Here is a 15794-nt window from a genome sequence, read left to right on the forward strand (position 1 = left end):
AATGCACTAAATAAAGACAAAATATTAAAAGCAGCAATGGAAAAAGATCAAGTAACATATAAAGGCAGGTCCATTAGAATTACTGCAGACTTTTCACCAGAGACTATGAAAGCTAGAAGATCCTGGACATATGTTATACAGACACTAAGAGAAGACAACTGCCAGCCCGGGTTACTATAACCAGCCAAACTCTCACTTACCATAGATGGAGAAACCAAAGTATTCCATAACAAAAGCAGATTCACAAAATGTTTTGCACGAATTTAGCACTCAAAAAATAATAACAGGAGAAAACCAATACAAGGACGGAATCTATGCCCTAGAAAAAGCAAGAAAGTATCCTTAAAACAAACCTAAAAGAAGACAGCCACAAGAAGAGAATGCCAACTCTAACAACAAAAATAATAGGAAGCAACAATTACTTTTCCTTAATATCTCTTAATATCAATGGACTCAATTCCCCAATAAAAAGACATAGACTAACAGACTGGCTACACAAACAGGACCCAACATTTTGCTACTTACAGGAAACCCACCTCAGGGAAAAAGATACTACCCCAGAGTGAAAGGCTGGAAAACAATTTTCCAAGCAAACTGTCCGAAGTAACATGCTGGAATAGCCATTCAAATATCGAATAAAATCGACTTCCAACCCAAAGTTATCAAAAAAGAAAACGAGGGGTACTATATAGTCATCAAAGGTAAAATCTTTAAAGAGGAACTCTCAATTTTGAATATCTATGCTCCAAATGCAAGGGAAGCCACATTCATTAAAGAAACTTTAGTACAGCTTAAAGCACACATTGCACCTCACACAATAATAGTGGGAGACTTCAACACCCCACGTTGATCTATGAGCAGATCGTGGATACAGAAACTAAACAGGGACCCAGTGAAACTAACAGAAGTTATGAAACAAATGGATTTAACAGATATCTACAGAACATTTTATCCTAAAACAAAAGGATAATACATCTCAGCACCTCTTGGTACCTTCTCCAAAATCGACCAGGTAATTGGCCACAAAACAGGCCTCAACAGATACAAAAATATTGAAATTGTCCCATGCATCCTATCAGATCACTATGGACTATAAGGCTGATCTTCAATAACAACATAAATAATAGAAAGCCAACATTCACCTGGGAACTGAACAACGCTCTCCCCAATGATACTTTGGTCAAGGAAGAAATAAAGAAAGAAATTAAAGACTTTTTAGAGTTTAATGAAAATGAAACCACAACATACCCAAACTTATGAGACACAATGAAAGCAGTCCTAAGAGGAAAACTCAAAGCTCTGAGGGCCTCCAAAAAGAAAGCAGAGAGAGCACACACTAGCAGCTTGAAGCACAACTAAAACCTCCAGAACAAAAGGAAGGAAAATCACCCATGAGGAGTAGATGGCAGGAAATAATCAAACTCACTGCTGAAATCAACCAAGTGGAAATGAAGAGAACTATACAAAGAATCAACCCATCAAAGAGCTGGTTCTTTGAGGAAATCATCAAGATAGATGAACCCTTAGTCAAACTCACTAGAGGGAACAAGGACAGTATCCTAATTAACAAAATCAGAAATGAAAAGGGAGACATAACAACAGATCCCGAGGAAATAAAAAACACCATCTGATCGTACTACAAAACTGGAAACCTGGATGGAATGAACAAATTCTAGACAGATACAAGGTACCAAAGTTTAATCACGATCAGAATAATAACCTAAACAGTCCTATATCTCCTAAAGAAAAGGAAGCAGTCATTAATAGTCTCCCAACCAAAAAAAAAAAAAAAAAGCCCAGTACCAGATGGGTTTAGTGCAGAGTTCTATCAGACCTTCAAAGAAGACCTCACTACAGTTCTTTTCAAACTATTCCACAAAATAGAAGCAGAAGGTAGCTTACCCCATTCATTCTATGAAGTCACAATTACTCTGATACCTAAACCACAAAAAGACCCAACAAAGATAGAGAACTTCATCAGGGAAAGAGACAGACACTACCTCAGAGTGAAAGGCTGGAAAACAATTTTCCAAGCGAATGGTCTGAAGAAACAAGCTGGAGTAGCCATTCTAATATCTAATAAAATCAACTTTCAACCCAAAGTTATGAAAAAAGACAAGGAGGGACACTTCATACTCATCAAAGGTAAAATCCTCCAAGAGGAACTCTCAATTCTCAATTTATACGCTCCAAATGCAAGGGCAGCCACATTCATTAAAGACACTTTAGTAAAGCTCAAAGCACACATTGCACCTCACACAATAATAGTGGGAGACTTCAACACACCACTTTCATCAATGGACAAATCGTGGAAACAGAAACTTAATAGGGACACAGTGAAACTAACAGAAGTTATGAAACAAATGGATCTGACAGATATCTACACAACATTTTATCCTAAAACAAAAGGATATACCTTCTTCTCAGCACCTCACGGGACCTTCTCCAAAACTGACCATATAATTGGTCACAAAACAGGCCTCAACAGATACAAAAATATTGAAATTGTCCCATGTATCCTATCAGACCACTATGGCCTAAGGCTGATCTTCAATAACAACATAAATAATGGAAAGCCAACATTCACGTGGAAACTGAACAACACTCTTCTCAATGATACCTTGGTCAAGGAAGGAATAAAGAAAGAAATTAAAGACTTTTTAGAGTTTAATGAAAATGAAGACACAACATACCCAAACCTATGGGACACAATGAAAGCATTTCTAAGAGGGAAACTAATAGCTCTGAGTGCCTCCAAGAAGAAACGGGAGAGAGCACATACTAGCAGCTTGACAACACATCTAAAAGCTCTAGAAAAAAAGGAAGCAAATTCACCCAAGTGGAGTAGACGGCAGGAAATAATCAAACTCAGGGGTGAAATCAACCAAGTGGAAACAAGAAGAACTATTCAAAGAATTAACCAAACGAGGAGTTGGTTCTTTGAGAAAATCAACAAGATAGATAAACCCTTAGCTAGACTCACTAGAGGGCACTGGGACAACATCCTAATTAACAAAATCAGAAATGAAAAGGGAGACATAACAACAGATCCTGGAGAAATCCAAAACACCATCAGATCCTTCTACAAAAGGCTATACTCAACAAAACTGGAAAACCTGGATGAAATGGACAAATTTCTAGACAAATACCAGGTACCAAAGTTAAATCAGGATCAAGTTAACGATCTAAACAGTCCCATATCCCCTAAGGAAATAGAAGCAATCATTAATAGTCTCCCAACCAAAAAAAGCCCAGGACCAGATGGGTTTAGTGCAGAGTTCTACCAGACCTTCAAAGAAGATCTAATCCCAGTTCTGCACAAACTATTCCACAGAATAGAAGTAGAGGGAACTCTACCCAACTCATTCTATGAAGCCACAATTACTCTGATACCTAAACCACAGAAAGATCCAACAAAGAGAGAGAACTTCAGACCAATTTCCCTTATGAATAACGATGCAAAAATCCTCAATAAAATTCTTGCTACCCGAATCCAAGAACACATTAAAGCAATCATCCATCCTAACCAAGCAGGTTTTATTCCAGGGATGCAGGGATGGTTTAATATACGAAAATCCATCAATGTAATCCATTATATAAACAAACTCAAAGACAAAAACCACATGATCATCTCGTTAGATGCGGAAAAAGCATTCGACAAGATCCAACACCCATTCATGATAAAAGTCTTGGAAAGATCAGGAATTCAAGGCCCATACCTAAACATGATAAAAGCAATCTACAGCAAACCAGTAGCCAACATCAAAGTAAATGGTGAGAAGCTGGAAGCAATCCCACTAAAATCAGGGACTAGACAAGGCTGACCACTTTCTCCCTACCTCTTCAACATAGTACTTGAAGTCATAGCCAGAGTAATTAGACAACAAAAGGAGATCAAGGGGATACAAATTGGAAAAGAGGAAGTCAAAATATCACTTTTTGCAGATGATATGATAGTATATATAAGTGACCCTAAAAATTCCACCAGAGAACTCCTAAACCTGATAAACAGCTTCGGTGAAGTAGCTGGATATAAAATTAACTCAAACAAGTCAATGGCCTTTCTCTACACAAAGAATAAACAGGCTGAGAAAGAAATTAGGGAAACAACACCCTTCTCAATAGTCACAAATAATATAACATATCTTGGCGTGACTCTAACTAAGGAAGTGAAAAATCTGTATGATAAAAACTTCAAGTCCCTGAAGAAAGAAATTAAAGAAGATCTTAGAAGATGGAAAGATCTCCCATGCTCATGGATTGGCAGGATCAACGTTGTAAAAATGGCTATCTTTCCAAAAGCAATCTACAGATTCAATGCAATCCCCATCAAAATTCCAACTCAATTCTTCATCGAATTAGGAAGAGCAATCTGCAAATTCATCTGGAATAACAAAAAACCTAGGAAAGCAAAAGCTCTTCTAAAGGATAAAAGTACCTCTGGTGGAATCACCATGTCTGACCTAAAGCTTTACTACAGAGCAATTGTGATAAAAACTGCATGGTACTGGTATAGTGACAGACAAGTAGACCAATGGAATAGAATTGAAGACCCAGAAATGAACCCACACACCTATGGTCACTTGATCTTCGACAAGGGAGCTAAAACCATCCAGTGGAAAAAAGACAGCATTTTCAACAAATGGTGCTGGCACAACTGGTTGTTATGTAGAAGAATGCGAATCAACCCATTCCTCTCTCCTTGTACTAAGGTCAAATCTAAGTGGATCAAGGAACTCCACATAAAACCAGAGACACTGAAACTTAAAGAGGAGAAAGTGGGGAAAAGTCTCAAAGATATGGGCACAGGGAAAACATTCCTGAATAGAACAGCAATGGCTTGTGCTTTAAGATCGAGGATTGACAAATGGGACCTCATGAAACTGCAAAGCTTCTGCAAGGCAAAAGACACCGTCAATAAGACAAAAAGACCACCAACAGATTGGGAAAGGATCTTTACCTATCTTAAATCACATAGGGGACTAATATCCAATATATATAAAGAACCCAAGAGGGTGGACTCCAGAAAATCAAATAGCCCCCTTAAAAGATGGGGCTCAAAGCTGAACAAAGAATTCTCACCTGAGGAATACCGAAAGGCTGAGAAACACCTGAAAAAATGTTCAACATCCTTAATCATCAGAGAAATGCAAATCAAAACAACCCTGAGATTCCATCTCACACCAGTCAGAATGGCTAAGATCAAAAATTCAGGTGACAGCAGATGCTGGCGAGGATGTGGAGAAAGAGGAACACTCCTCCATTGTTGGTGGGATTGCAAGCTCGTACAACCACTCTGGAAATCAGTCTGGCGGTTCCCCCGAAAATTGGACATAGTACTACTGGAGGATCCCGCAATACCTCTCCTGGGCATATATCCAGAAGATGTCCCAACCGGTAAGGACACATGCTCCACTATGTTCATAGCAGCCTTATTTATAATAGCCAAAAGCTGGAAAGAACCCAGATGTCCCTCAACAGAGGAATAGATATAAAAAATGTGGTACATTTACACAATGGAGTACTACTCAGCTATTAAAAAGAATGAATTCACAAAATTCCTAGGCAAATGGTTCCAGGTAGCTGGAGGGCATCATCCTGAGTGAGGTAACCCAATCACAAAAGAACTCAAATGAAATGTACTCACTGATAAGTGGATATTAACCCAGAAACTTAGTATAGCGAGATATAAGGTACAATATGTAAAACATATGAAACTGAAGAAGAACGAAGACAAAAGTGTGGACACTTTGCTCATTCTTAGAATTGGAAACAATCACCCATGGAAGGAGTTACAGAGACAAAGTTTGGAGCTGAGACAAAAGGATGGTCCATTTAGAGACTGCCATATCCAGGGATCCATCCCATAATTAGCCTCCAAGCGATGACACCATTGCATACACTAGCAAGCCTTTGTTAAAAGGACAGTGATATAGCTGTCCCTTGTGAGACTAGGCCGGGGCCTAGCAAACACAGAAGTGGATGCTCACAGTCAACTATTGCATGGATCACAGGGCCCCCAATGGAGGAGCTAGAGAAAGTATCCAAGGAGCTAAAGAGATCTGCAACCCTATCGGAGGAACAATATTATGAACTAACCAGTACCCCAGAGCTCTTGAATCTAGCTGCATATGTATCAAAAGATGACCTAGTAGGCCATCCCTGGAAAGAGAGGCCCATTGGTCAGGAAAACGTTATATGCCCCAGTAAAGGGGAATGCCAGGGCCAAAAAATGGGAATGGGTGGGTAGGGGAGTGGGGGGACACTTTTGGGATAGCATTGGAAATGTAATTGAAGAAAATACGTAATTAAAAAAAGGAAAAAAATAGAGAAATTCAGACCAATTTACCTCATGAATATCAATGCAAAAATACTCCATAAAATGCTTGGTAACCGAATCCAAGAACACATCAAAAGGATCATCCATCATGACCAAGAGGGCTTCATCCCAGGGAATCAGGGATGGTTTAATATACGGAAATCCATCAACATAATCCACTATATAAACAAACTCAAAGACAAAACTCACATGATCATCTTGTTAGATGCTCAGAAAGCAGTTGACAAAATCTAACACTCATTCATGATAAAAGTCTTGGAAAGAGCAGGAATTCAAGGCCCATATCTAAACATAATAAAATCAATCTACATCAAACCAGTAGCCAACAACCAAGTAAATGGAGAGAAGCTGGAAGCAATCCCACTAAAATCAGGGACTACACAAGGCTGCCCACTTTCTCCCTTTCTATTCAATATAGTACTCAAAGTCCTAGCCAGAAGAATTAGACAACAAAAGGAGGTCAATGGGATAAAATTGGAAAGGAAGAAGTCAAAATATCACTATTTGCAAATGATATGATAGTATATATAAGTGATCCTAAAAATTCCACCAGAGAACTCCTAAACCTGATAAACAGCTTCAGTGAACTAGCTGCATATAAAATTAACTCAAACAAATCATTGGCCTTTCTCTACACAAAGGATACACAGGCTGAGAAAGAAATTAGGGAAAGAGTACCCTTCACAATAGTCACAAAAAATATAAAATACCTTGGAGTGACACTAAGGAAGTGAAAGCTCTGTATGATAAGAACCTCAAGTCTCTGAAGAAAGAAATCAAAGAAAATCTCAGAAGATGGAAAGATCTCTGATGCACATGGGTTGGCAGGATCAATATAGTGAAATTAGCTATCTTGCCAAAAGCAATCTACAGATCCAATGCAATCCCCATCAAAATTCCAACTCAATTCTTCATCGAATTAGAAAGGGCAATTTGCAAATTCATCTGTATTAACAAAAGACCTAGGATAGGAAAAATTCTTTTCAATGATAAAAGAATCTCTGGTGGAATCACCATGCCTGACCTAAAGCTGTACTACAGAGCAATTGTGATGAAAACTGCATGGTACTGGTATAGCGACAGTCAGGTAGACCAATGGAATAGAATTGAAGACCCAGAAATGAACCCACACACCTATAGTAACTTGATCTTTGACAAGGGAGCTAAAACCATTCAGTGGAAAAGAGACAGCATTTTCATCAAATGGTGTTGGCAAAATTGGCAGTTATCATGTAGAAGAATGCGAATTGATTCATTCTCATCTCCTTGTTCTAAGGTCAAACCTAAGTGGACCAAGGAACTCCACATAAAACCAGAGACACTGAAACTTATCTAGGAGAAAGTGGGGAAAAGCCTTGAAGATATGGAGAAAAGTTCCTGAATAGAACAGCCATGGCTTGTGCTGTAAGGTTGAGAATTTGCAAATGGGACCTCATAAAATTGCAAAGCTTCTGTAAGGCAAAGACACCGTAAAAAAGACAAAAAGGCCAACAACAGATTGGAAAAGAATCTTTACCAATCCTAAATCAGATAGGGGACTAATATCCAATATATATAAAGAACTCAAGAATGTAGACTTTGGTTACATTCATAGGGTTTCTCTCCTGTATTTCTTCGTTTATGTATTCGGAGATGACTGCTTATTACAAAGGCTTTACCACATTGGTTACAGTAATAGTCTTTCTCCCCATTATGTGTTCTTTCATGCCTTTGTCTAAGACTATGATATGCAAAGGCTTTACCACATTGAATAAATTCAGAGTGTTGCACTGCAATACAACTTCTTTCATGCCTGCAAATACAATTAGCACACGTGAAATCTTTCTCACATTGAGTGTACTGATGAGTCTTTTTATCTGTATGAATTCTTTTGTAATTTGGTTTCATTGAAAAGAGCTATCTAATGTTATCATAATATGACTTTTACATTCAAAGGTGTTCTCCTTCATTATGGATTGTTTTACATCTTTGAGGATACATGAAATGGGAACAGTACTGATTATCTGGCTCACATTTATAGCATACTTTTAAAAGGTTATTCACATATTTGAAAAAAACAGGAAGAACTCTGCATTCACAAATTTTTTTATAATGAGAGTAATACTACATTTGGAACATGAACAACTGCAAACAGAAGAAAATTTCTACTACCCTAATTCTTATTGTGATTTTCAGCAGTTTGAGTTGGTATTTGTCCCCAATAATGTTGGAAAACTAATTATTTATAAACTTATAGCACATTTAGAATGTCTACTCAAAGTGTGGTATACTGCATATCCTCTAATCGTTCTGGAAAAGTGAAAGGTGTGTGGCTTCTTTCAATGCCCCAATGCTCACAAGGCTTGTATCCATCCTAACCTATGACATCCATATCAAAAGAGAATAACAAGTGAATAAGTTCCATTTTATATTCACACAGCGGACTTTTTTCGCCACAGAGATGTGGTACAGAGCAAAGGCTTTACCACAAAACCATTCTTGAATCTTATAAACTGTCCATCTCACTAAATTTAGCAATGTTATTACAAGTATTTCATTAAGCTCAGATATACTATGGATTATTTGCTTATTACTAGATTTTAGACATATACGTGTCACCTAATCACTTTGTGTTCCTTTGCAATAGGTAAGTGATATGAGACTGTAGAGACACTTTTACAGCATGACTCTACTAGGCTTGATTTAAACACTAATATACATACATACATACATACATACATAGATAGATAGATAGATAGATAGATAGATAGATAGATAGATAGATAGGAGGCACTTCTTCTTCCTCCTAGAATCAAGCTGAATATCTTGCATAGCCCATCAGTCAGCTTACATTGGAGTTAACAATTTGTCCCACAAGTGGACAGTTGGCCAGGATATTAGCAATTAAAGAAATTAAAGAGCGATTTTAGGAAACAAGATTTTGTTCTGTGGCTTCCCACTGGGTTCAGGTCCACTGCATGTATGTTCCACGTGAAGGCTATGAGCAAGCTTCAGAACAGAGCAGGAAGCATATAACAGACACGGTGGCTTTGCTCGCTTTCCTTGTCTTCGTGTGTATAAGGCATGGATCGAGAACCAAAATACAGAGGCAGAATAACCATACAAATAAAATTCTTTGAGAGACAGAGAGAGGGAGAGAGAGAGAGAGAGAGAGCGGGAGGGAGGGAGAGGGAGGGAGAGGGGGGGAGGAAAAGAAGAAGGAGAATAAAGAGAGTAGAGGTAAGAGAGAAGATAAAGAGGAAAAGAAAAACAAAATGAATAATTAGATAATGAAAGCACTGAAGAATTGGGACAATACAATAATTCTTACAATCATTTCAGGTGTTTAGAATCAGTACCTTACAATCATGTTCAAAATGAATATTGCCAAGCATGGTAGTATGTGCTATCAATCCCAGAAGTTTGGAGGCAAATTCATATTCCTGAATTTCCAGCCACACTGGTTTCCATAGTCACTTCCATAATATAACCCATTTCAAAAAGGCCTAGTTTTTAAAAGGGTAGATATGTTTACACTGTCAAGAACCAGGAAGAAATGACCAAAATGATGTGAAGTAAAAATGTATTTTATTTCCAGGTCAATCTTGGATTCTCCTCTGAATTAGGAGAGATATTCAGCCTAGAGTACAAACAGAGAAACTTTTTGTAGTCAAATTCAAGGGTAAGATGCATACTAATTATCACAAACTGGAATTGCTTTGCAGTTAGTAATACAATTAAAATCTGAAGTTTTAAAAACATACCATGAACAGTCGAAGCAATTTATACTGTGTAAATCTCAAGATTATAGAGGAAAAACAAGTCAAAATGACAAGTTGGCCTTTAACTTGGGACATGATTAGAGAAAACACCATTATTAACAATATAGAATTAATCAAACTTTATCTTTAGGATTAATTTGGAACAGAAAATAAAAAATAGTTCTTTACAGGCCCTTAAAAATATAATTGTGATGTTTATCGTTGTTGTTGTTCTTGAGAGAGTGCCTTATTTAGAATGTCATCCCAACTTGATTCACTAAATATACCATAATTTACAACATTTATTGTATGTGTAATAAAGATTAGTATAATGCCCCAGTGTAAGTGAGTGCCAGGGCAGGGAGGCAGGAGTGAGTGGTTGGCGGAACACCCTCAAAGAAGCAGGGGTAGAGGTAGGGAATAGTGAATTGGGAGGAGAGAACTGAGAGAGGGGATAACATTTGAAATGTAAATAAAGAAAATATTCAATAAAAAATAAGAAACTGTCAGAAAAAGAAGGAGTAGTATGTATGTAATCCTATGCTTTTGGACCTCAATTCTTTACATGAATCTTCAACACAAGATGGAGTTGAGACGTTATTTGGTATTGGTTGAGTTATAAGTAAAGGAGAATGTCCTTAAAATGGTTGCTTTTTAAGAGAAATATATAATTGCCAATCTTGGAATCACTGATAATTTCAACGGCATGGAACAGATCATAGTGCCCTAGAGATAGTTGGAATAGTGTTCCTCCCTGTTTTCTGAAGTTAGAAGTGATTGTTTTCTGTGTTCTGATTTTCCATGCACTCTTTTGTATATTTATTTCTATTGATATCATAAAACACACCACAGAAAAAAGAAATTATAATTGAAGGCATCATTTTGGGCTTAGAGTTCCAAAGCATTAGAGTCACTAGTGGCAGCGTAAACACATGACATCCAGTAGAGCTGAGAGCTCATATTTTGAACCTGAGACAAGAGGTAGCTAGCAAAGTGAGCATGGTCAGAAGATATTAAAACCTGAATATGCACCCATATGACACATCTTTCCAAAAGGCCACACCTATGCTTCTTTGAAAACAGTCCCACCAACTAAAAAATAAGTATTGAAACATATAAGTCTATGGGAGCCATTCTCATTTAACTGTCACATGTTTTTTCAAAAGCCAAAACTACTTTTTTCTGTCCACACTGTACCATATGCTTAAGAGAGATTGTTATCTTTCATAAATCCAATGTCACAAAAGAAACAATCCTTAGCAGAAATAATCAGAACATAGGAAAAAATGAACTGACCAAATGAGACCAAAATTTAACAGTGAAAACAACAAAACTTATAACTTCCAGTTCAGCATCTTGGGATTATGGTGAAATTGCCTTAACCACAAGGTTTTAGGTACTCCCACTTCTCCAGCTCTGTCACTTGCAGCAAACATAGCTTCTTTTCAGCAAGCTCCATTAACCATTTGTAGCTTTCCTCAAAGCTGGTCCTTGAAGATCTAATATCTCGTGTTCAGTATTTTATTTTATTTTATTTTATTTTATTTTATTTTATTTTATTTTATTTTATTTTATTGAAAGTGGGTTACTTGGCACGCAGGGATCATTCAGTGGTTAAGAGCACTGTTCAAACCCATTACTTTTCCTAGGTCTCACACAGCTGATCAACATGGTCTTTAATTACACTTCCATAAGAACCATAAATCAAAATAGTTGGGTATAAGCTACTATTGGCATTGGAAAAGACCTTTAAAATCTTAGGTTCCAAATATGTAATTCCTCAAAAAACAATGATGCAAATTGAACTATGAGGGGCTTCACAAATCTAAAGGAAAGAAAGTAGGTGTGCTGTGAGCCAACTTATCAGACAGATACTAAGGAACATTTATGTTAACATAAATGAGACCTTTCCTATAAGTCCTGATATAGATTAAAAACTTAGTGGCATAAAAATATTCCTCTGTTGCCAAGTTCCAATCCTGGGCTAAAAGGAGTGTTCTGAGAGAAGGGGTATCTGGGAGCATCAAAAATAAAGGGAAGGCAGTTGAATCATCACTACAGGGTAACAACCTATGCTCTGCTGGAAACAGTCTTCTACCCTGCGTTCATTCTGTTCTGTGCTCATTTTGTCTGATCTGCCTCTCTGGAGATCTTCAAGCAGCTCTCCATGAGAATCTTCTACAAGAAATTCTCTTTTGCTATTCTAAAAAATTCTCTTAGTAGGTCATCTCTTGGAGATCAGAGTCCAGTCTTTTATTTTACATACCAATCCAGTCATTTACTCCAAGTTTCCGTTTGATTATCTTAAGAATGTGCATCCCTGAGCACACACCTGATTCTTAGCAGAAAGCAAGTACACATTTTCTTTTAATATTGCAGAAGAATTTAGAGGTCTTCATGCCTCTCTGTTAAGCACAGATACTAAACTAGTTGAGTGCAACCCAGTTCTGAAATTCCATTTCCAAAACACCTGGACTTAACCTTGATCTGTTCCAGACTGATATTGAACTCAGGAATCTATTTGGCTTTGTAAATATAAAAAACAGCTATAACAACAAAAACTTATCTTGGTTAAATCTCTTGTGATCACCACTCTCTAAGTCTCATTATCTTCTATATCCTTCCTTAGTATCTGTCTGATAAGTTGGCTCACAGCACACCTACTTTCTTTCCTTTAGATTTGTGAAGCCCCTCATAATTCAATTTGCATCATTGTTTTTTTGAGGAATTACATATTTGGAACCTAAGACTTTAAAGGTCTTTTCCACAGCCCTAAGGGCTGTCCTGAAGTTTGCAGCATTTACCATTTTACTGAGACATTAGCCACCCCTTTGCCTCCTGGTCTTGTAGCCATAATGGAATCATTAATATTAACAGGGAAGACATTCTTTAAAGCAATATTGTAATGGTCTGTATATTTTTGGACCACAGAGTGGCACCATTTGGAGGTGTGGCCTTGTTAAAATAGGTATGACCTGTTTGGAGTATGTGTGTCACGTTGGGTGTGGGCTTAATACTCTCAAGCTATGTGCCTGGAAGGCAGTCTTCCACTAGCAGCTGTTGGATGAAGACATAGAACTCTCAGCTCTGCCTGCACCATGACTGCCTGGATGCCACCATGCTCCCACCTTGATGATAATGGACTGAATCTCTTAACCCATAAGCTAGCCCCAATTAAATGTTGTTCTTTTGTTTGTTTGTTTGTTTGTTTTTTTATAAGACTTCCTTGGTCATGTTGTCTGTTCATAGCATTAAAACCCTGACTAAGACATCTTGTGTTCTCCTGAATGGAAGTATTTACAGAGACAAAGTTTGGAGCAGAGGCTGAAAGGATGACCATCCAAGACTGCCCAATCTAGGGATCCATCCCATAAACAACCACCAAAATCAGACACTGCTGTAGATGCCAACAAGAGTTTGCTGACAGGATCCTTCAGTCTCTGCTCCAAACTTTGTCTGTAAATCCTTCCACGGTTATTTTGTTCTCCCTTCTAAGAACAATTGAAGTATCCACACTTTGGTCTTCCTTCTTCTTGAGTTTTAAGTGTTTTGCAAATAGTATCTTAGGTACTCTGAGATTCTGGGCTAATATCCACTTATCATTGAGTGCATATCCTGTGTGTTCTTTTGTGATTGGGTTACCTCACTCAGGATGATATCCTCCAGACCCATCCATTTGCCTAAGAATTTCATAAAGTCACTGTTTTTAATAGCTGAGTAGTACTCAGTTGTGTAAATGCACCACATTTTCTGTATCCATTTCACTGTTGAGGAACATCTAGGTTCTTTCCAGCTCTGGTTACTATAAATAAGACTGCTATGAACATAGTGGAGTTTGTGTCCTTATTACAAATTGGAACATCTTCTGGATATATGCCCAGGAGTAGTATTATTGGATCTTATGGTAGTACTATGTCCACTTTTATGGGGAACCACCAAACTGATTTCCAGAGTGGTTGTAAATGCTTGATAGCCCACCAGCAATGGAGGAGTGTTCCTCTTTCTCAACACCCTCAAAAGCATATGCTATCTCCTGAATTTTTGATCTTAGCCATTCTGACCGGTGTGAGGTGGAATCTCAGGGTTGTTTTGATTTGCATTTCCCTGATGATTAAGGATGTTGAACACTTTTTCAGGTGCTTATCAGATATTCTGTATTCCTCAGTTGAGAATTCTTTGTTTAGCTTTGTACCCCATTTTTTAATAGGGTTATTTAGTTTTCTGGAGTCCACCTTCATGAGTTCTTTACATATACTGGATATTATTCCCCTATCTGATTTAATATTGGTAAATATCTTTTCTCAATCTGTTGTTAGCCTTTCTGTCTTATTGACAGTGTCCTTTGCCTTACAGAAGCTTTGCAATTTTATGAGGTCCCATTTGTTGATTTGCGATCTCACAGCACAAGCCATTGCTGATCTGTTCAGGAATTTTTCCCCTATGCCCATATCTTTGAGGCTCTTGCACATGTTCCTTTCTATAAGTGTCAGTGTCTCTGGTGTTATGTGGAGTTCCTTGATCCACTTACACCTGAGTTTTGTACAAGGAGATGAGAATGGATAAGTTTGCATTCTTCTACATTCTACCCACCACTTGAGGTAGCACCATTTGTTGAAAATGCTTTCCTTTTTCCACTGGATGGTTTTTGCTCCTTTGTCAAAGATCAAGTGACTTCCTCCTTTCCAGTATGAATCCCCTTAATCTCCTTTTGTTGCCTAATTGCTCTAGCTAGGATTTCACGTACTATGTTGAATAGATAGGGAGAGAGTGGGCAGCATTGTCTAGTCCCTGATTTCAGTGAGATTGCTTCAAGTTTCTCTCCATTTAGTTTGATGTTGGCTACTGGTTTGCTGTATATTGCTTTTATTATCTTTAGGTATGGGCCTTGAATTCTTGATCTTTCCAAGACTTTTATCATGAATGGATGTTGGATTTTGTCAATTGCTTTCTCAGCATCTAATGAGATGATAATGTGGTTTTTGTCTTTGAGTTTGTTTATATAGTGTATTTTGTTGATGAATTTCCATATATTAAACCATCCCTGCATCTCTGGTGTGAAGTCTACTTGATCATGAGGGATGATCATGTTGATGTTCTTGGATTCTGGCTAAGGGTTTATCTATATTGATGATTCCCTCAAAGAACCAGCTCCTGGTTTGGTTGATTCTTTGTATAGTTCTCTTCATTTCCACTTGGTTGATTTCAGCCCTGAGTTTGATTATTTCCTGCCATCTACTCCTCTTTGGTGAATTTGTTTCATTTTGTTCTAGAGCTTTTAGATGTGCAGTCAAGCTGCTAGGGTGTGCTCTCTCTAGTTTCTTTTTGTTGGCACTCAGAGCTGTGAGATTTCCTCTTAGGACTGCTTTCATTGTGCCTCATAAGTTTGGGTATGTTGTGGCTTCATTTTCATTAAACTCTAAAACGTCTTTAATTTCTTTAATTCTTCCTTGACCAAGTTATTGAGTAGAGTGTTGTTTAGGTTCCACATGAATGTTGGCTTTCTATTATTTATGTTGTTACTGAAGATCAGCCTTCATCTGTGGTGTTCTGATAGGATGCATGGAATTATTTCAATATTTTTGTTCTGTTGAGGCCTGTTTTGTGACCAGGCCAGTCAGTTTTGATAAGTTTATGGACAGTTTTGGAGAAGGTACCATGAGGTGCTGAGAAGAAGATAAATCCTTTTGTTTTAGGATGAAATGTTCTACAGACAA

The sequence above is a fragment of the Mus musculus genome, chromosome 2 (genome assembly GCF_000001635.26).
Source record: "Mus musculus strain C57BL/6J chromosome 2, GRCm38.p6 C57BL/6J".
Classification (NCBI taxonomy): domain Eukaryota; kingdom Metazoa; phylum Chordata; class Mammalia; order Rodentia; family Muridae; genus Mus; species Mus musculus.